Source organism: Hypanus sabinus, chromosome 7 (assembly GCF_030144855.1).
Source record: "Hypanus sabinus isolate sHypSab1 chromosome 7, sHypSab1.hap1, whole genome shotgun sequence".
Taxonomy (NCBI): Eukaryota; Metazoa; Chordata; class Chondrichthyes; order Myliobatiformes; family Dasyatidae; genus Hypanus; species Hypanus sabinus.
The window spans coordinates 141,879,738-141,903,179 of record NC_082712.1 but is presented as its reverse complement, the minus strand read 5'-3'; the positions used below and the strand labels follow the sequence as shown (position 1 = coordinate 141,903,179).

At 38.1% G+C, this 23,442-nt stretch overlaps 1 protein-coding gene across 4 annotated transcripts in view; it reads left to right on the top strand.

Annotated features, from left to right (window-relative positions):
- The window catches only part of LOC132397270 (uncharacterized), a 255,037-nt gene that overhangs the window by 171,628 nt on the left and 59,967 nt on the right, over positions 1 to 23,442 (top strand). The window contains exon 3 of one of the 4 annotated variants that reach the window (XM_059975798.1): positions 15,675 to 15,767. The exons of the other annotated variants lie outside the window; for them this stretch is intronic. The gene's annotated coding sequence lies outside the window, so the exon portion shown is untranslated. The remainder of the gene's footprint in view (positions 1 to 15,674; positions 15,768 to 23,442) is intronic. 4 annotated transcript variants of the gene reach the window in all.

Sequence of the window (23,442 nt, the reverse complement as noted above, 5' to 3'; positions counted from 1 at the left end):
AGTGCCCTCTTCTGTAAGCCCTCACTCACTTTTAACTTGACTCTTGATTGTTCTCCGTTGCATTATTATTCGCATTGGCCACTATCTTATTTATTATACCTGATCGATGTTTCTTTTCTGTAATTTGGCTCAGACTGGAGATCTTTCTATTCCATTTACATTCAGTGGCCACTCTATAAGGGACATTTGTACAGCTGGCTCTTTAATGCAAATATCCAATCAGCCAACCACATGGCAACAACTCAATGCATAAATGCATGCAGACGTGGTCAAGATGTTCTGTTGTTGTTGAGACCAAACAAATGTGATCTAAGTGATTTTGACTGTGGAATGATTGTTGGTGCCAGATGGGATGTTTAGAGTATCTCAGAAACTGCTGAACTCCTGGGATTTTCACACACATTTCACAGTCTCTAGAGTTTACAGAGAATAATGTGAAAAACAAAAAAAAATCCAGTGAGCAGCAGTTCTGTGGGCCGTTTGGCCTTGTTAATGAGAGAGGTCAGAGAGAATGGCTAGAATGGTTCAAGCAGACAGGAAAGCAGCAGTAACTCAAGTACCAACGTGTTATAACAGTGGTATGCAGAACAGTATCTCTTAATACACAGCATATTGAACCTTGAGATAGATGGGCTTCAGCAGTAGAAGACCACAAACGTACACTCAGTGGCCACTTTATTAGGTGCAGGAGGTACCTAATAAAGTGGCTATTGAGTGTAAATTCAACTTGATAATTGCCATTTGACCATTACACAGGAAGGAATCTTCACTTCTTCAGTCACTCAATATCAAAACACAAAGATTATTGGTCCTGGTCTGACACCCGGCCTAACACATCCCACCACTAGGCCTGGATGGCTGAGTGGCATTAGTAATAAGGGAAGGTGCCAACGAACTCATTGGTGGTTATTACGACAATAGTATGCTTAATTAGTTTTTTTAAGATGAAAAGTAGATGGCATTTAAAACAAAGGCTGCAAAATTGGGTTCTGTAATATCCTTTGTCCAAATGTAAAGGGTGTAAATTTGGTGTCAATTTCATTAACACACATTGTCTGCATGAATTTTTAGCACCACTTTTACTCCTTGCCAAATTAGTAAGGGCTTATGTCATTTGTGCAAGGTGAAATGCACCGATTAGACAAATCATGGCACTAATTCCTGTGCATATTGACTTAGCAGCACTGCAGCCAAGCTGGATTTCAGACATTGAACTAATGCCATACATTAAACTGGCACAAGGTGTAGAGCATGTACCTTTTGGGAATTTCCCTCTCTTACCTGTGCTGATTGGATCATCAGTTACTTGCACGTTGAGTCATAGAGTTTATAGTTTGGAAGCTCACATGGAGAACTGGTGCTATAACCATATAACAATTACAGCACGGAAGCAGGCCATTGCGGCCCTTCTAGTCCATGCCAAACGCTTACTCTCACCTAATCCCACTGAACCGCACTCAGCCCATAACCCTCCATTCTTTTCCTGTCCATATACCTATCCAATTTTGCTTTAATTGACAATACCGAACCTGCCCCTACCACTTCTACTGGAAGCTCATTCCACACAGCTACCACTCTCTGAGTAAAGAAATTCCCCCTCATGTTACCCTTAAACTTTTGCCTTCTAACTCTCAACTCATGTCCTCTTGTTTGAATCTCCCCTGTTCTCAATGGAAAAAGCCTATCCACGTCAACTCTATCTATCCCCCTCATAATTTTAAATACCTCCATCAAGTCCTCCCTCAACCTTCTACGCTCCAAAGCATAAAGACCTAACTTGTTCAATCTTTCCCTGTAACTTAGGTGCTGAAACCCAGGAAACATTCTAGTAAATCTTCTCTGTACTCTCTCTATTTTGCTGCTAGGTATTTGGATAATATTAGAGATCAAAATGGTTGAGGGAGCCTGATGCGAAGAGTAAACTGAAGCTCTGCCCTACAACTACTGCTGACAGACAGGGAGCTTTGATTGACGTTTGAGTCTACTTCAGGATGGCAAAATGAAGATAGCTGGTCATACTACAGGAAGAGGAAAGGGAAGGAAAGGCAGGTGCTCTCAGCAGCAGATCATACCTTGGTCTTGCCAGAATGGTGTGGAGTATTCTGGAAAGATGACACAATTTACAGCACTCCTCTGCTCTTGGGGTGGGGCATGGCTCCAAGCTTTTGGTAATGAATGAGTGCCATTGCCATATCCTCTTCCCAGGACAGAGTGCAGCCTCAGTAAGGTAGTTATCCCTCTGTTGCTTCCATCTATTAGGTCCCAGTTTCTGTCACGATCCTCGCCCTTCCCTCCTCTGCCAGACTCCAACTACCAATCAACCCCTTGTTAGCTCTTTCCCACACCTCTTTACATTGGCAATCTTCCATCTGCTCTTCCAGCCCAGAATGTTGACTGTCCACTTCCTTCAACACTTGCCTCATGCACTGAGTTACTTCAGCAGCTCATTTATTTTGCTCCAGATTCCAGCATCTGCAGTCTCTTGAGTCTCCTGTTGTAAGTGTTGCCAATTTTGTCATCTATCTTTCTCCTGGTTTTTAATTGCTACTGATCTAATCAACACAAAACTGCTGAGATCTGACATTTTAAATAACACCCAGTTTGATCATTCAAAACTATTCATGATGTTTTCTTCAAGAAGTCCAAATTAGCATCTCCGCCTCTCCGACAATCAACACTGTTCTTACGCTGATGTCTCATCCTTTTTCTCCAGTCGTGATGAAGAGTCTCAGCCCAAAACGTTGACTGTACTCTTTTCCATAGATGCTGCCTAGCCAGCCGAGTTCCTCCAGCATTGTGTTTTGCTTGGATTTCCGGCATCTGCAGATTTTTCTCTTGCTTGCCAGTGATATTAAACCTGATTCTAATTCTTAACAAGTAAACAGCTACAGATAGGACTTAAACCAGTGTGTTAAAAATCACACAAGAATTAAGTTTTGGACATACAGTATGTTGGCATTATTGTTGTGAGTTGGACTCTTAAAAAAAAACACAAGGACTTGACATAAATTTCTCCACAAAGCGAATCATATTGCAGTTAACTTACTCAGAAACAGGTACAAGTTACTTAACGTTGCAGTAATGAAACATTTATCTGTGCAGCATTTTCTGGGTAATGATCAGAATGATCGGTCCTGTGTCTATTAATCTGGAATTGACAAATGGTTAGATAGAGGACAACAATTTTATTGTGATTTCTGACTGGAATTGACCCAACTACTCACCCATCATTTGAATGGTGGAAAAATATACACAGCATCAGCTCATTTAATTTGAACAATAAATTACAAATATAAATTACTATATGTGGAAAAATAATTAACAGAAGAAATTAAATTCAGAATAATTCATTTGATTTTTAACTTATTTCTCCTGTTATGCAAATTAATAAGAGAACCAACACTTCATTAAGTGATACCAATTTTGTAAGTGAGTTAATTTCATCCATGTGGCCCCACCATCATATCAACTGAAAAATTAGTTGCAAAAAACATGGTTTGAGATAAATTAAAAGGAGAAGAGGTTATTAACTCAAGTAACCTTACATTCCTTTCCCCCTTTCTCCACTGAAACTATTAAAGTGATTGTTTTTTGAATTTCAATCATATGGCGAGCACAGATCCATCCGTATCTGGTCTCAGATAGCTGAAATAGATTATCTTTGGGAGAAAGCTAATAAACTGTCTTGGTCAATGAAGAAGGGGTGTAGGGGATTCTGGATAGAAGTAGTACCTTTGATGTCTGGCAGCTGCACTCTACCTTGTAGAGAGGACGCCATCACTGGTCCTCATCCATCTCCTAAACTCTCACGTCTGCCTCTGAGTGGCACACCCTGGTAAACCACTCCGGCTAGTGGTGTTAACACGGCACCACTGGGTGAAGGGCCTTGTTGACAAAGTCACTAGCCAGGGCAGATGATTTCCCCGAAGAACGGCAACGGCCACGTATCCGAGACCCGGGCGAGCCCCCGAGTTAGAGGACATCAGCTGTGGTCTGGCCTGGAGAAGGATAGGTGCTGCCAGGCTTCACTAATCCAACACATGCAAGAGCATCCCTACAACCCAAGGGTTGCGGAATCCAAACTGAACCAAACGAGAAAGGCCGTACATGTCATTTGGTAATTGTAGGTATATCACAGGAAGATTGGATGCTGTAACTAATATTCCAAATTACCAGAAAAATTCCAATGAATGGATATTAAAACATGGAGAATTGCCTTGGGATGTAAATATCCCCTTACCAGTCACAATGAGATCTAAAGTAAAAACAATGCAGATTCACTGCTCTTCAGCAAGAAAATTATGATGAAGAAGCATTACTAATGTAATGCTCATTGCATAATATAATCGGTATTATCATATCAGGTGATAGATTAAGGTAACAGTGAAGATATGAATGGACTCAATAGATGCCTTCTCAGGGACAAATGTTTCATGTTGACGGTTAACAAGTTGAGAAGAAGTGAGAAAATAAAGTTGTGCAGTTTTTGTGTAGATGGGAATCTGCAAAATAATTGTACTCTGCAAAACGTAATTGTAAAATATTTTTGTTGTTATTAATGACTGGATTTCAAATTTCATTGGCAATCTTCTCTCGTCTCCAATTTAACCATTTAGCATGTGCTTAAGTAATAATTTGCAGGTAGGTAGTGCCTTTACTGTATGAAAGATTCCCAAAGGAGCATGAGGAAACAAAATGGATGAGCTCCAAGATGAACAAAACCGTTTTTTGTGTATGCAAAATACTCTGGTGGAAAAGAGAATGTGCCTTTGGGGTGGAGATGTGAGATGGAGAAGTTGTTGGGCTGAAGGAGAGCTTGAAAAATACTTAAGCACAAAAATGACCAAGAAAATACTGGGAGTAAAGGTAGAATGATAAGGTCTGGAAGTGATGGATGAGCAGAGTTTGAGTCATGACGGGATATGGTCTGTAGAACTTTTGATAGGATGACTTTTCAAGGAGTGGGGCCACAGACCATCCAGTAGGCGAGCGATTCGTTGAATCTGGAAGAGGCAAAGGAACAGAAAGGATGTGGCAGAAACCAAGATATTCAATTGTAAGTAAGTCTACCACACTGGAAACCATTTAGAAATCCTTCTTCTTAAGTTTTTTTTAGTTTTAGCCACAAATTAAAAATACATAAGTCTCCAAACCATAGTATATTTGTCCAAAATCATTGTTGATATTCTTGTTTACTGTTGATTATACTATTACAACTCGCTTTGCAGTTGCTCCATAAGCCAAGGGTTTTTTCACCATTAGCCACCTCAAATCCCACAGAGCTGGAGGAGAAGAAAGTCATCTTCAACCCTGGGGGACCGCCAGCGAAAAGGATAAATAATAGACTGACTTCATTGAGGGTTTTGATAAAGCAACAGACATGACTTGTGACGGAAGTAGGTTTGTCAAAGTATCATGTAAACAAAAGTGCGGCTCTTGGGATTAATGGCACAGGCATGGGTACAAACTTAACTAAAGGATGGAAAGCACAGGTTAGGGATGAACATTTATTTCAGATACCGGTGCTTCCCAAGAATCAGTGTTTGGTCTATTGTTCTTTTCGATTACATTAAAGACTGACTTACTCGATGTATGGTGTTTACTGTATTTTTGATGTTTTTAGATGACACAAAGTGCTGAAAAGTAATCTACGAAGACAAGGATAGTCACATGTTTAGAGGGAATCGGCAGATATGGCAGATGAAATCATATACAGAAAAGTAGGCAGCAATATATTTTGTTACGAAACTTAGATGAAGCACTAGAAATTAAATGATACAATTTCAAAAGGGGTGCACAAATAGAAAAACTGATGCACAAATGTTAAAATTTGACAGGATGTTGAAAATGCTATTAACTCTCCAAGGCTTATAGAAGCAAGACATTGCACATCAAATTGAAATGGATAAGAGTAATAAGTCATATTAAAATTGTTTTCTGTGAAATAAAGAAATTTCATTTTAAAATTCTGTACAGGCCGCATTGCAAACTGCTAGGCACAACAATCATCGGTGTTGTTTGAGGAGCTCTAGACGGATTGCCTCCCTAATGTATGAGTTCCTGTGTTGTCTTGGGACTGAACTTTATTTTGTGGTTAGTGTTTTGACAGACATAAACACATAACATGCTGGAGGTTACAGCCAGCCTTAATGATACTTGATTGCATTACCTCTGTATAATCTCCTGAGTTGGAAGACTTCCAGACTTATTGGTTTTCTTCCCTTTGTGGCAAGGAAATAAATGACACTCTCCTGAAGGCAAACACTTTGTGGACCTGGTTGCACTATTTCAGGTAGCTGTGGATGAAAGGGGCCAAAGATGGTTTCACACTTCTTTGCTTTAGCAACTGAGCCATGTTTGAAAAGATTCCACCTTCTTTCTTTGAATGTAGCAAATGTTGGAGTCACTGCTCAGCAAGATAGAGTTGATGTGATAATGACACTTCTAGTACAGTTCACTGAAGCATATGGCCAGAATTGACATTCATTTGCAAGGCTACTGGGTTTCACCTTTCAAGGAAAAATGAATGGGATGTGATCTACAAACTTCAGGCTAAAGGTCCCATACTCCCATGTAATAAATGAAACATTGATTTAAAGTTGTAGGCTTAATTTTAAGGAACAGTGACTCCCTTGTATATGATACCTTTGGCCATTAGTTTACTGTTATCATGAAAAGATGGCTGGTATTGTGAAAGACTGCTCCAAAACATCTGAAGAAAAATATAATCCCATTTCACAGAAGAAAATATTTACTTAGCCAATTATTATCACTCCATTACATTTGTTGCTATATTATCAAAAATCATTATCAGGGATCATTAAATACTTTCATCAGGACCGAAGGATTTGGCACAAAGTACTTGTGTTCCTATGGCTGCTCTGTTATTATTGAGAAGCTAGAAAAAAAAAAGTAAACTGGAATTTCCTATAAGCATTAAAGAATGTTAATATTGTAATGTTGATAATGACATTTATCTTTGAGACATTTTTAGAACCTTTATAAGAAAGAGTGCCGGACAAACTTACATGAATGTGCAGGAAATGGAAGAAAATGGACATTGTAGGCAGAGGGGATTAGTTTAGTTGGCCATTTGATTACTAATTTAATAATTTCAGCACAATATTATTTCTGTGCTCTGCTGGTCTATGTTCAATGTTATATTTGTTGATGCTTATTTTCTATATATCTGTAGTTCTAACTCTATATTCCCAACTATTTTTGTTTCTTTCCTCCTTCTCCTCATAGATGCTATTAACTATTCTCAAAAGTTGATTTTTCTCTTTGATCCATTAATGATCTCTGGAATTTGAAAGAAGGAGCATTGGAAGGAGAACACAATCTGGCAATCTATTTGCCTTGTCAGACACCTTCTACACATGAGTGGAAGAGTCCTACCCTTATTAGCCACCACAAAACTCCTGAAACAAGCTATTCTCAATCCCAAAGGGGTGCCTGAGAAAAAGAAAAGTAACTTCTAATACTTTCCTACTGAATACTCTATATCACCAGATCTTGAATAAAGAAAATACTTTCCAATCTAACAGGACTTACCATATCTAGAGAAATACAAAAAATTAAAACCAAAATATTACAAACCTCTTCTTGTAAGAGCCTAGGATAAATTACATCAGAACCTCGGACCGCTCAGTTGCAGCTTCAATAAATTGCTTAGTATCATATTTCTGGTGACTATGACTTCTTCTGGGCAGTGTCTTTACAAGATAGGTGACCCCAGGCAATATCAGTACTCTTCAGAGATTGTCTGCCTGGTGTCAGTGGTCACGTAACCAGGACTTGTGATGTGCACCAGCTGCTCCCATGGTTTCATGTGACACTGATTGGTGGGGGGGTGGTGTCTATGTAGGTGCTACACCTTTCCCAAGGGTGACCTGCAGGCTAGCAGATGGAAGGAGTGCCTTATACCTCCTTTGTTAGAGACGTATCTCCACCCCACCATTTACACACATCTCCAAATAATCTCAGATTCTCGTATATTTGCTTCATTATTTCTTATTCTGAATCATTTTCAGATATTCCTGTCTCTCCCAATCCACTCTCTTCTCCAACGTAAAACTATTGATGAGAAATAAAAATGGGGGTGGTCTCATAAAATAATATGTGTAAAAATAACACGAGTTTTCTGTATAATGGCATCCATAATACAACATGGACATCCACAGATAAAGAGGAACATGCAGACTACTTCTGCCAAAGTAAAAAGTCAGATCCTTTTTTTTTAAACTCTATAGTTGGTGTCATTGTGGTTCAGATGATGCCAGTGATGTGGATTACCACGATAGAATTCTTATTGAAGAGCTAACATTTAAGAGGCAAGGAACACAATGAGGCAAGATTACCAGATTGAAAGATTTGTTTTCAGTGCAGAATTTGAACCTCATCTCTCTCCAGTTTGATGCTTTGGAAGATATGGGAAGTTGTTTGATGATATGCAAAATGTTTAGAATGCTGTTCTAAGTGTCTGCTTTAAGAATGCTAACTTATGCTGAGTCAGAGACAAAAATAAGGAATTCTTCTAATCAACACTTGGCATAAATTTTGCTGAATGGAGCAAATTCAATTTAAACAGTGCATTGCAGCCAGATAATATAAAGCGGATATGATAAACATTCAGCTCATAAAGGCAAAATAAACCATTTTAACAAGCAAGCAGAAATTGCTGCAACAAGAAATGTTAGAAGGACACCCCATCGTGTCAGTGGGTATTTACCAGAAACCTTAAACATCATCACAGTGTAGCAATTATGATATGCCTGACACCAAGTTGGAAGGTTTAAAGAGGACATGGTTAAAGTAGCTCCTTGAAATCTTCAGTAGAGAATGTCCACACTTCAATTCCATTTGGAAGATGGATAAAGTAGATGACAATTATAATAAAGTTCCAAAACATGAACTGCAAGATTTCTCACAGAGAATCAATTCTTTGAAAAATTTCTTTAAAAAAAATCATAATGAGGGCCTAATTACCAGCCTAATCTCATGTTGGGAGAAAATAATACTGAAGTTTAGATAAGCTTCCCAGAAATGCTGTTGGACAAGGTTTTTCTGTGATGGCATAACTAATATAGCTTCACTTTGTCCTGTGTAACGAGCAAACTTTCCTGAAATGTTATTCTGTTACACTGGCACCAATATGTTGGAATGGATGTTTCTTAGATGTAATATGAATGTGTAATTAGACTTCAGAATGACCAGATGTTTGTTCTTTCGCAATATGCAAAGAAAGGCAATTGCCAATGGTTCTGAATTTCATTGACCTTCACAAGGTTAGATAGCGTAGAGAGAAATTCATTTTGGCAGATTCTTGCAACGTGTGGGTTAACTGTCATATTTCTGCATTGTGAAACACAAAATGCAGAAAGAAAACTTGATCAGCTTTCCAGCTGAATCAATGTAATAACTGGTGCCAGAAAAGACTAATTCTTAACCCTTTTATTTCTTAGCATTACAATTGATTTCATAGTGAGATTTTCGCTTAGCATGACATTGATTGTGTCATGAACCAGTGGGGAACTGGAGTCTTAAACTTTTCATCTGGCTTTAAGTGAAAATAAAATGGATGGATAAGAGAGACAGTGAAGTTGTTAATGTTTCTGTGGTGCACTAACCAAGCAGTTGAACCACCCCCATTGCAGGTTCAGTCAATGATTCTTTAACCACAGGCACACTGGAGGTGCTGTTCAGAAATCACATGAGCTGCGACTGCCTGGTGTAGTCCAGGAGAGAGATGGAACTATGCTGGTCCCAATCTAAGAATACCTGAGACATGGTTCTCTGAGCAAACATAGATGTGGTAACCATGAGGGAAATGAGCTAGAGGTCAATCAATAGGAACACCACACAACACAATAACAACAGATGCAGCTGCATTACATTTGCAATAATGTGTACTGGAGCATAAAGCCCAATCTAGAATTGGATAGAGTTGATTGATCACTGCCTTATAGGCCCCATCATCAGAAGAAGAATAATTATTTCCTACCACACCAAGATTTGAAGAAGTTTCATAAAAGGGATGGCATGTGCTGGATATTTAAAAAAAGTCTTTTAAATATCTCAGCCAATCACTCTGTCATTAGTCTAGATAACCTTCTTTTAGCATTAATCCATTACCCTATGGATTCAAAAAATGATTAACATATGTACCATAAAATGCAGTTGTGCTTACTGCAACTGAAAAGTGAGAGACCTATTAGAAGTTACAGATAGTCAACTCTAAGATGCAATCTAAGATGAAGCAAATAATGAAACAGATGAAGAAGATTTACATTTATGTTCCACCTTTTATATATACTAAGAGAACAGGTGTGACGTATCCAAGAGACAGCCCCTCCAAGTTTCACTTCCTCACTGATAAAGTCAGCATTTTTTTTTTCTAATTTCATGTTCACATCTCTGGAATGTCCTTTAAACCATATGCTTCTGAATCATTCAGCTACAATGCACACTCAACATTTGATTCTTGTGGACTTGACAGAACATAGAGCATGACAAGACCTTTGGCCCACAATGTTGTGCAACCTTTTAACCTTCTCTAAGTTCAATCTAAACCTTCTTTCCTACGTAGTCCACTGTTTACTTTATCATCCATGTGCCTGCCAAGAATTTCTTAAATGTCACTAATTTATCTGCCTGTATGACCACCCATGCCAGAGTGTGTTTCGCACTGACCATTCTCTGTGTAAAAAACAATATCTTTGATATCCCTCCCATACTTTCCTTCAATCACCTTAAAGTTATGCCTTCTTGTTTTAGACACTTACGTCCTGGAAAAAAATCTCTGACTATCCACTCGATCGATGTTGCTTATCGCCTTGTATATCTGTATCAAGTCTCCTCTCATCCTCCTCCGCTCCAAAGAGAAAAGCCCCAGCTAGCTCAGCCTCTCCTCATAAGACATGCCCTCTAACTCAGGCAGCGTCCTGGTCAATTTCTTCTGCACCTTCTCTAGAGCTTCCACATCTTTCCTATAATGAGATGACCAGACTGAACACAACACTCCAAGTGTGGCCTAACTAAAGTCTTACAGAAGTGCAACATTATCCTACAGCTCTTGATCTCAGTCCCCTGATTAATGAAGGTGAAGGTACTGTATGCCTCCTTAATCTCCCTATCAATATGTGCTGCATCTTTGAGGGATATATGGATGTGAACTCCAAAATATTTCTGTTCATCCACACTGTTAAGAATTCTAACTTCAAGTTCAACTTTCCAAGTGAATCACTTCACACTTGTCCTGGTTGAACTCCATCTGAGAAGTAAGCTCTGCATCTTGTCAATGTCCCATTGTAACTTACAACAACCTCCTACACTATCAACAACTCCATCAACATTCCTGCCACCCTTCCACTTCCTCATCCAGATTAGTTATATGAATCACAAAGAGCAGGGGTCACAGAACAGAACCCTGCAGAATACAATTGGCCACTGACATCCACGTAGAATACGTTCCATCTACAGCCACCCTCTGCACTCTAAGGGCAAGCTAACTCTGAATTCACACAGCCAAGTATAACTGAAGAAACTATTTACAACATCCACACTGATTTACATTTCCTACCATATTACTAAGAATTACTAAGAAAGATACTTTATTTGTCCTTCCAACATATGCTTCAGGCTCTTCCAGTTCCAACTACCAATTGTTCAAGTTTCCAATGCTGAACGTGCTGCAGTTTTTTTACGAATGGCTTCTTCACTCCCTCAGGAGGGGACAGTGGCTGATTTTTGGCGGACAGCATGAACAGTTGTTTGAAAGCATGGGAGGAAATAACCTGTTTCAGACTTCATGGCCCTACGTTTGATTTAGTAAAACTTAAACTGACGAACCTGGAGAAGTAAATACAAAAATGAAAGAATGACATTCTGATGTATGCAGCTCAGTCATCCTGAGTCTGCACTATTCTCCATAGATCTAAACCCATCTACAGGATGTGCCACATTGAAGTCCATTAAACAGTTGGATCCAGCCCGAGACCCTTCTACAATAAATTTACCACACCATCTTCTGCCCAAATATTAATTATCTCTACATGTGCCGCAGCAGTACTCAATAATTCTAATTGCACTGTAATTATTGCCTGATGTAATTTTTTTCCTCTGTCATTGCTAACTCATTTTAGAATAACCATTAAAGAGAAGCCTCTCAATTTTATTGAAAAAGAACTATCTTATCAGTAGCCATTATTGAGACGACTCAGCTGAGTTCTTGCCAATTTGTACATTTTTTTTCATGTAGGTATTTACTTCTCTATTACCATTCTGGAGAACTAACAGCTTTGTACATTATAGTGCTGTCATTTTATTTACACACAGAGAAAAACATGTTGGAACAATTTTTTTCTGTATGAACCGTGAAGTTTCTCAGTGAAATATTGAGTTAAATATTTTTTTCTCTAGGAAGTTGTCTGTAATGATCAATGAAAAGCAAGAGTTCAGCCCATACTAATTATTTGATAGTGAACAGCAATCTAAACATAAAAGCAGTGGAACAGCAGCACAATGTTAAATGAAGGAAAGGCAAATTGAAGCAAAATGCCATGGCTGGAGGCAATAGCTTGATATTTAAACTACAAAATCAAAAAAAAATACTGAGAAACACACCAGAATTTGAAAATGTTCACTTTGATCATTTTGCTAGTTTATCATCAAAATTCACTAGCTTTGTTGAAAGGCGTAAAGCAAAAACAAAGAAAATGTCTATCGATTACTGACTGCTGTATCCAGTGGTAAATTTAAAAATCCATGCTCTTACTGTAAGATAGATAAAGACACATTTATTTCAATGTTAGTGCCTGGATGGTTCTGAGTATTGCATTATCTCTTTTTGTATAGCTTCTGCTCTCATCTCCTTTGCAGTTTTCTAAACCTGAATGGGAATAAAAGGTGCAGACTAAAGGATGGAATTTTTTATAGCTTACTTTGAAATAACTACAGAACTTAAAATTTTATTGAAATGCATGAGAAACAATACAGAGCATTTCTGTTTTACCTCCAATGCTTTTAAAGTTAAAATTCAAGGCTGCCGTGCAATCAGGGATAACTTGAAAACTTGATTGAAGACCATATCTTTTCATGCATTTCCTCTGTAATGGTCACTGGTATTATACAAGAAGTGAATTCAGTTTTAAAAATGTAGTGGCTTCTGCAAATTTCCAAGACCATTATGTATATATTACAGAAACCTGTATGAAATGGACTTTACATGTGTCACTAGTAGATAAGAGAACATAACAGCCTTGGAGAAATAATAACTGCTCAGTTTTGTTATGAGGTTCTGCAAACTTTTAAATAAGGGAAACATTAAAAAAATGCTTTTATTAAAATGAGCCTCCATTTCTTTTTTGCATAATATTATTCCAGATCATTATGAAATCAGTGAAATGCTCATTGAAGGCATACACATTAAATCAGCTGTAGTACATTTGCTTCATGTTATATCTCAGTGAAAAATGAAATGTGTTCAGATTAATTGCAATTAGTGCTTTATCTAATTTAAGAAGCTGTGGTGTCGGCTTTGCTCAGTAGTAATATTCTGACCCTGAAGAATAAGAGTAAGGATTTAAGTCCCCCATTCCTTCCACGAGCAGCAAATCCACCTGCATGTTTCTGTGCAGTATTGAAGCACCACAGAGGTATACTGTATTGTTTGGAGATGCTACACCATAAAGGTATACTGTATTGTTTGGAGATGCTACACCATAGAGATATACTGTATTGTTTGGGAATGCTAAACCAGAGAGATATACTGTATTGTTTGGAGATGCTAAACCACAGAAGTATGAGAGGTAATTGATAAGTTTGTGGCCTAAGGTAGAAAGAGTCAATTTTAGAAAACCTAGCACATTTATTTTTCAGCATAGTCCCCTCCTACATTTACGCACTTAGTCCAGCAGTCGTGAAGCATACAGATCTTGGACCTCCAAGAGCCATAAAGTTCTTTATGGCTTAAAGTGCCTACAGCAGGGCTGATTGATAAGTTTGTAGCCTAAGGTAGAAGGAGATGAGTTATACAGCTCTCGTTACATGCACATGCAGTTCAACTCTTTGAGTAATTATGCAGAAAGTTTGAAGTTAATAACTCATCAGGGTGATTGATTAGTTTGTGGCCTAAGGTAGAAGGAGATGAGTTACTAACTTCATTCGAGTGGAATTCCCTTTTGAACAATGGTCCTGAGTGTGTTAAGGCATTTGATTACTCTTCTCTTTCCAGTTTCCAGGAGTCTCCACTCTTAGCAGGACCTTGAGAGTAGTGTTTACATTAATATAGCAAACAGTCTTTTCCTTGTTACTGACTGCCTAATGCAACATTGTTCTCATACATTTTTATTGAATCAGAATGCTATTGAAATAAACCAGCAACTATATTAAAGGCTTGATTGAGAACTAAGTCCCGAAGAACCAAAGAAAATGCTTAACTTACTAAAAAAACACAAAACGCTGGCAGAACTCAGCAGGCCAGACAGCATCTTATTGTTCAAAATGTCATTCAGAAAATCTTTCATGCAAAATAATGTTGGTAGAACCAAAACTTTCAAAGTACGTCTCCCCAGGATGATTACCCAGTCTGATTGCAGTGGTTGAGTATAGTTCTAAAATAGATGGAGACAGAACTTCTAGCAGGGATTCTTTATTTTTGGCCCTCTAGTCTTCTTTATAGATCTTACCAAACAGTATTAATACTTCTATTAGTAGCTGAAAGTGTTTGTATTCTGATAAAGGCTGAGTGATATCTAAATCATAAGTTCAGTGTTACTGCACTGCCAGTCCTGGACAATAGACTGAACTGCTAGATCCAGCTGAGACTGAATTATCAAGTTAACCTGTCCTGATGAAGGGTCTCAGCCCGAAGCATTGACTGTTTTCTCTTTTCCATAGATACTGCCTGGCCTGTGGAGTTCCTCCAGCATTTTGTGAATGTTACTTTCATTTTCACCACCTACAGATTTTATCTTGTTCATGAAACTACTGAACTCCCTGCCACCACCCAGGTCTCATCACTCACAGAGCACACTAGCATCATACTGTTTACTTTTTAACCTTTGTCATAAATGCAGTTTATTATTTGTTAAATTATTTGTGGTGATTTTACTAAGTGTTGTGTGTGAGTTATGCATGCAGTGTTGTGCACCTTGATCTAGAAGTCTATTAACTCAATTGGCAGTATACATGTATACAATAAACTTGATCTTGAACTTGGTGATTTTAGCATGCAGCTTGTGTGCAGCAATGCAAGAATCAGCAGATAATTTTTAAAATGTAAATATTCCAATATCAAGTCCAATTACTTTTGGAATACTTGATATACTCTTGCACTGGTAGATTTTGAGGATGATATTTCTCAAGGGAGACAAGTTGGCTGCTTAATTTTACTAACATTAAAGACATGTCAACAGATGAAGTCAAGATTTAGCCACTTCTCTGGACTGGATCAGTTTGGCATATAATGATCCATGCAATTTCTACGTTCTCTGCCATCAGTGTGTGGAATGTAGCAACACTGTGTAATTTCATAGAATTTCTAGATGGTTATTGCACAAGGGACATATTTTCCTATTTAGCAATACATTAGCCAATGATAATAAAACATTGAAAGTTATGACACGGTAATTCTAACATTATTCTCCTTTTATATGCTTGGTTTGAAACCACAGTTACATTTCCAGTGTGATGGATATTCTCTTGCCAGAACCCAAGATGCTTATTGCTAACCTCAGCTTTCATGCATGTCCTTTGCAAAGGGTCAGGTATGTTTGTGACAAATTTAATGTTCTAACCAATATTCATTGCTCAGCTTCTTGTTGTATATGTGAACCATTGTTCAGTTCTTAATGTAAACTGCAAGCAATAGCCAATCTGAAGGACAGTTTTGCAAAGAAACAGCATTGGCTAGGTTGTTTGCATCATTGTGATTGAATTTCAAAGCAGCTTGGAGACCATACTAACTTTGTCACTTAGCACAGCTTACGTTGAACCAGGTATGATCAACCAATAGTTAGGATATTTGTGTGCACAGAGTGTCAGCCCTGTGATCTCAGTCTCAGTTTGCTTTTTAGATCGCCTAAGTGAGTTACTTTGTCCCACCAAAAGTATCTGAAAAACATCACATGGAAATAATGCCAATTTGTAGCAAAACAGTATAAAGTTTAGAAAGCATTTGGATTGTTAAGAATGGCAGAAAGACAGTGACTGAAAGAAAAAACTAGAATTCATTTCTGAACCTTCATTTTCTGTGATGAATGACTCACCCATCTGCAACTTGTTGGAAGTTTCTTTTAGTTCACAAGAACTGAGAAACTGAGTTACAGAGAAAGGCTGAATAGGTTAGGACTTTATTCCCTGGAGCGTAGAAGAATGAGGGGAGAATTGATAGAGGTATATAAAATTATGATGGTTATAGATAGTGTGAATGAAAGCAGGCTTTTTCCACTGAGGCTAGGGGAGAAAAAAAAATATGGTTGAAGGGGGAAAAGTTTAAAGGGAGAATGATGGGGAGCTTCTTCACACAGAGAGTGGTGGGAATGTGGAATGAGCTGCCAGATGAAGTGGTAAATGTGGGCTCACTTTTAACATTTAAGAAAAACTTGGACAGAAACTTGAGAGGTGTATGGAGGGATATGGCCCAGGTGCATGTCAGTGGGACTAGGCAGAAAAATGGTTCAGCACAGCCAAGAAAGGCTGAAGGGCCTGTTTCTGTGCTGTAATGTTCAATGGTCCTATGGTTCTAAGAACTGTACCTACTTACTGGAGTTCTTTGAAGATATAATGAGTTCAGCAAATAGAAGGGAACAGATGGACATTATTTACTTGGATTTTCAGAAGACGTTTGATAAGGTGCCACATCAAGACTTATCCATAAGATGAGGATGCATAGAGTAGGGGGTGATGTATAGAGGATTGATTAACCAATAGAAAGCAGAGAGTTGGGATACATGGGTGTTTCTCTGGTTGACAACCAGTGATCAATGCTGGGCCCCCAACTATTCACAATATGCATTCATGATCTGGAAGAAGGGACCAAGGGTAATGTATCTAAGTTTGCTAATGACACTAAATTGTAGAAAAGCTGTGCAGAGGATATGGTGAGTCTGCAGAGAAATATAGATAGGTTAAGTGAGTGGGCAAGGGTCTGGCAGATTGAGTACAATGTTGGTAAATGCAAGGTCATCAGGAAAAATGGAAGATCAGATGATTATTTAAATGGTAAAAGATTGCAACATGCTGGTGTATGAATCAAAAAAGGTTGGTTTGCAGGTGCAGAAGATTAGCAAGAAGGCAAATGGAATGTGGTCTTCTTTGCTAGAGGGATTGAATTTAAGAGCACGGAGATTATGCAGTGATCATACAGGGTACTGGTGAGGCCACATCTGGAGTACTGCATGCAGTTCTGGTCTCCTTACTTGAAGAAGGATATACTGGCTTTGGAGGCAGTGCAAAGGAGGTTCACCAGGTTGATTCCAAAGATGAAGGTGTTAGACTATGAGGAGAGATTGAGTCACCTGGGGCTGTACTCGCTGGATTTCAGACGAATGAGAGGAGATCTTATAGAAACCTATAAAATTATGAAAGCTATAGATAAGACAGAGGCAGGAAAGTTGTTTCCACTGGTAGGTGAGACTAAAATAAATAAGGGAGATAGCCTCAAGATTCGGGAGAGTAGATTTAGGATGGAGATGAGGAGGAACTGCTTTTCCCAGAGAGTGGTGAATCTGTGGAATTCTCTACCCAATGAAGCAGTGGGGGTTACCTCAGGAAATATATCTAAGACAAGGTTGGATAAATGTTTGCCTAGCTGGGGAATTGAGGGTTATGGAGAAAAGGCAGATAGGTGGAGATGAGTCCATGGCCAAATCTTGAATGGTGGGGCAGGCTCAGTGGGCCAGATGGCCTATTCCTGCTCCTATTTCTTATGTTTTTATGTTCTATATTTGGAAATCCGTTATAGTTTATAAATCTTTTGGAATTCGGAAGGCTTTTATAAATGAGAAATCTTCTGTGTGTTTTAAGCGTGTATTAAGAACTATTTGTCTAAGTTTAAATGCGTACCATTAAAAATAAAATAAATTTTTTAAACTACTTTGTTAGCTGAAAGAGAAGGGGACCCACCACTCAAATGGTGGGTATTGGCAGTTGGACCTCGCTGCAGAGACTAAGACTCGTACATAAGATAGCCTTTGAAGAGTAGGTTGATACTGTATAATCTCTCTACAGTGAGGGCACCCATTGATACCTATTCCGATAGAGTTTTCCTGTCACTGTCTCTAAAGAGATTGTACATTCTCCTTGTGACCATGTGGGTTTCTTAAGGGTGCTCTAGTTTCCTCCCGCAGTCCAAAGATGTACTGGTTGGTAGTTTAATTGGTTATTGTAAATTTTATAGTGATTATGCGAGGGTGAGGTTGGAGGTTGCTGGGTGTCATGGCTTGAAGGGTTGGAAGAGCCCATTCCCTGCTGTATCTCAATAAAACATAAAATAAATTGAAACCTTTTATGAGTTTAGGGTTTAGTGCACAGTGAACCCAGCACCATCACACTAGTCTGAGGTGTGTTAGGCAGTCCAAAACTCTTGAGTAAATTTTAATTCAGTAAAGTCACCATCAAATTAATACTGTTAGGAAGGTGGTTCATGAAGAATAGATTGAATATTATACACAACTACACATATACTCCTCACAATACACATTGCGACATAAAAATTCACAACTAGTGTTCAAATGAATTTCCTGTGTCTTAGTCAGTATAGCAAGCACCAGACTCAACCATTAAAATGTCAGAAGCCACAAATGGTTCACTCTCTCATATCAGAATCAGGTTAAAATATCCCTAGTATATGTTGTGGCAACAGTACAATGTAACACATAGTAATAAAAACACATAGTAATAAAAACTATAAATTACATTAAGAAGCATATATTAAAAAATGAATAAGTACTGCAAAAGGGAGGAGGATTACTGAGAAAGTGTTAGCAACACACACAAAATGCTAGAGGAATTCAGCAGGGCATGCAGCATTTATGGTAAAGAATAAACAGCCAATGTTTTGGGCCAAGACCCTTCATCAGGAAGTGTTCGTGAGTTCATTGTCCATTCAGAAATCTGAGAGCAGAGGGAATGAAGCCATTCCTGAAACATTGAGTATGTCTGTTCAGGGTCCTAGATGATGGCAATGAGAAGATGACATGTCCTGGCCGATAGGGGTCCTTAATGATGTTAAGTTATGGAAGTTAACAAACTTGCACATCTTCCCTTTGAATGGTATTGGTCAAGCTCTGTTAGCTCTCTGCAACAGGTAAATGTTTCTGTGGTTATATTAGGAATGATTGTTTTGTTCAAGTATTTAAAAGATAAAATCTGTTCATAATATATAGTTTTATTTGCTGAAGAGCTTCACTGAAAAGAGTACAACCACATTTACTTTTTTTGGCAGAAATGTTTGGTTGCATTTTATTACATACAGTTCAGTGGCAAAGAAGCTTTCAGTTGTTTATTTGTTTCTTAGTATCCCAGTGACATGAAAACTTAATCCCAGAGGTAGGCACTACAATCTGGTTCTTTAAAAGTAGTCAAGCTTCAATTTCCACCTTAAGCTTTTTGTCCATTGTCCTTGCTGTTACTTACCTGATCAACAAACCTTAACAATTAGAATGGGGTGATTACACTATCTTTTCAAATACCAGTTTCAAATACCAGTAAGTATATACAGTACCTCCTTGTCCACCCAAATCTTTCACCATTGATTTTAATCCAATGATCTTCCTAACAGAGGGAAGGAATTTTCACTGACTTTAATCAAATTTCTCACATCTTTGAACCTTGATTAGGTTACCTCTTAGCTTTCCCTGTTCCACTAAAAATTCTAGAATTTTCTATTACTCTAGTCAACCTCCTCTGTACCTTTGCCTTTTTAATGATGAATTCCCTCCTTCTCAATTCTTTTAATGTTAACTTTGACTTATTAATAACATAGGATGTACACAAGAGCAACCTGGAGTAATTTGCATTAAAATTTGGGGATTCTCCTCATATTCAACAAAAAGCAACCAAATCCACCATGAAAAGATCTAGTCTAATGTGCTTACTGGTTGGTAAATTGCATACCCAAGAGGTAATGATCAAAACTTCTGCTGTTTTCAAGTAAAATTGTCACTAATAATAGTTGACCTTGGCGGTGAATAAATACTGACTGAAAATACTCTTGTAGAGTGGACATCCCTTTACGCTAACAATCTATTGGCCATCCCTCATTGATTTAGAATGTAATGGTGGGAATTCCAGGCAGTCTCCATTCAATTTGGCTAAACTAAACTAAATGGCTTTCTGTATCACTTCAGAAGGCAGCTGGGAGCCAACAACGTTTGTGAGGCACTGCTTTCACATAAAGGGCAAATCAAGTAAGGATGGCATTTTCTTTCCCTGAAGGACATTAGTGAACCAATTTGCTTTATTGACAATCTAACTGCCTTGTGCTCTCTCATTGACCAGATCTTTAATTCCTTTTTTTAATAATTTTAAATTCCACCAGAGTGTGAAGTGAATTTATGTTGGCTGCATTTTTTAAAAATTTTAGACTCTGAATTAAGAATCCAGTAAAGTGTGCAGATTAAATTCATCATATCTATTTTGAGTACAAAGCAATAGAAAATTTATAATTCACCAATAAGACTGAACATCTGTATTTAATTTTATATGATGCCTTAAAGATCAACAATACTCACAAATCTTGAGTGATTTTTTCCTCAGGTTCTTCTACTGTGGCTTGGACAGATTTTCTTCTCACAGTTTATTGGCTAAAGCATATGAGTTTAGAATGAAAAGCTGCTTCAATGCTTTTGTACCTAAAGATTTTATTTGTCACCATATTGATTGTAAGATAACAGCGTTCTAGCAGGATATAGACAACGATTTTGGAGAAATATTTTCACAAAAGATGTTTGCAGTTATATTAAAATCAACTTTAGTTTGAAACTGTGCATAAACTATACATTTGAACTTCTAATACAAAAGACAAGAATGTTCCAAGACATTCCAGACCAGAAACGTCTTCCACCCAGGTAGCAACTCCTCTCTTTGTACTGTAACACATCTTTTGGATGCCTGTATGATACTCATCTCTAACTTTAAGCTTTTGTTCTTGGGCGTTGGAATAGACTGTGCTCCGGTTTTGAAGGATTAACCAATACCAATGCTCCAGTTCAGAAAAGATTTAAATAGGTGAATTTACAACTTATAAAACTTTCAAACCTTAGCTGGTAGCAGGCACAGGATCAGCAGTACTGGGGATCATGGCAGGAATCTAGGGACTGAGAAGCACAGTGGTCAAGATCAAAGCAAAATAGTGAACAGGAGAGGAGCAGATCACCCTAAGCAGGGAGAACAAAATGTTCAGGCTGAGGCAGATAGTTAACATCTTTATATTAAAAAAATCTTTGGATCACATTTTCAGATTAATTGTGTAAGGCAGCTATGATTATTTTTGGTACAGAAACTTTTTCTAGGTGCAGTGAATTTCGATCTGCTTTCCATTGCAAACTCATTGAAAGTGGCCCCATGAATATACAATATGTCAACACCCTTGCAGAAAGGATCCAGCAGCTGACTCTTTAAATAAGAGATGAAGAGTATGTTACAGTATCTAAGTAATTAGTGAATCCAATAGTCTACTTTAATTCCTTTAGGACCATGATCTCAGATGGTAAGTTTATGGAATAAAGTATTTCTCATTTTAACCTGTTGAATGAAAATTATTCACATTTTGTCATAGTTATACAAATTAATATATTGTTAAAGGATAAATTACCTGCATATTAAAATTCCACCCTTATGAAATCTGAAGCACTGACTATCTCTCTTTTCCACTCTCCTCCCAGGACTTGTTATTCACGTAAGAACATCATGGTTAACAAATCAATTTTTGGGCCAGATACGGGAACTTACATCTCACGCTGTTTACTTTCATATTAAAGGTATAGGGAATGAGTAACTGTATTTTTGTGAGTTGTGCAATTCAATTCCAAAGAAACATCATGCTCAAAGAAAATTAAGAAGGTGTTATCTTGGACTGAGCCAGAATTTTTGCTTTGGTGTTTCCCATGTTTTACACATACCTGAGCAACTGTTCTGGGATTTTGGGGACACGCGGCCAACAAAGGAACATCCTGTTGAAAAAGACTTAACCAGCAGCTTGCCTGACCACTAATGATCCTGGTCATCCCCAACACTGACACTCCAATGATCCTGTCCAACCTTCGAGGTCAAAATACGCATTAACAATGATTAATTTCACTTCCTCTGGTTGTCTCTTCCTTGCCCCGACCCCCAACTAACCCCACCTTCCTTGGACTCTCCCCAAATCGTCAGGTGATCTGAACCTGGTTTTGCCTGCAACAAAAGAAATCTCTTTTGCTTGGGAGGACCATTTAGTACTGCACAATGTTTTATGCTTTCTGCTCCTGAATTCTGTAGCAAAGTATTCACTGACCCTCACATACTGCTCTATTAGATCACCATTACTGGTATCTCACCTCATTCAAAGCATCAACTTTTGACATGCAACCCCCATTGCATTTTAAAGAAAAGTGGCTATCTATATGTGGACAGAATGATCATACAAATACTTTTTAAACGTATCATTCAATAGGCATTATCAATCTTCTTTGTCTTCTATTGGTCCTATGCACCAAGAGTAGGCAGGTGAAACACACATATTAACGTACAAGTTGGAAGCACAGTAGACCATTCAGCCCTTCAAGGCTGTTCTATGATTTAATAAGGTTTTGGCTGATCTGACTATAACATTAGCCGCGCAGTATCAAGTGACAGTAATCAAGTATCAAGGCCTCGGCTTGGAGCAGAGTTGTGCAGCTGTTCATGTTGCCATTGCACAGCTCCTGTGATCTGGATTCAGTTCTGATCTCAGGTTTTGTCTGTATTCTGTGAAGAGTCTGCATGCCCTCTCAGTGACTATGAAACTTCTCACATCCCAGTTCCTTGGACAGATGGATTGACTAATATAGATTGTCTCTAATGTGGGCAATGATGAAAGATTCAGTGGGAAATTGCTAGGAATAAGAGGGACAATAGGTTACAAGGAAATAAATGGTGAAATGGGACTTTGGGGAATGCTTTGAGACTTGATAGACCAAATGACCTCCTTCTATGCCTGAAGAAAATAATGTCATTATAAAATCTGACCTGACAGTATGTTCCCTCAATAATTCTTTGGAATGTATAAATTACATATATGTTCTGGTCTCTAGAATGAAGTATAAACTTGCACGTTCGAATATAAAGATATGCTGACATTAAGCTAGAGTGGATGTCTTTCTTAGAAATGACATTAATACAAAATGAGTATTTGGTAATTGCATTGGGAGTGTATCTTTGATTTAGGGTTCATACGTGATACGTTAGTCATAGCTGTGC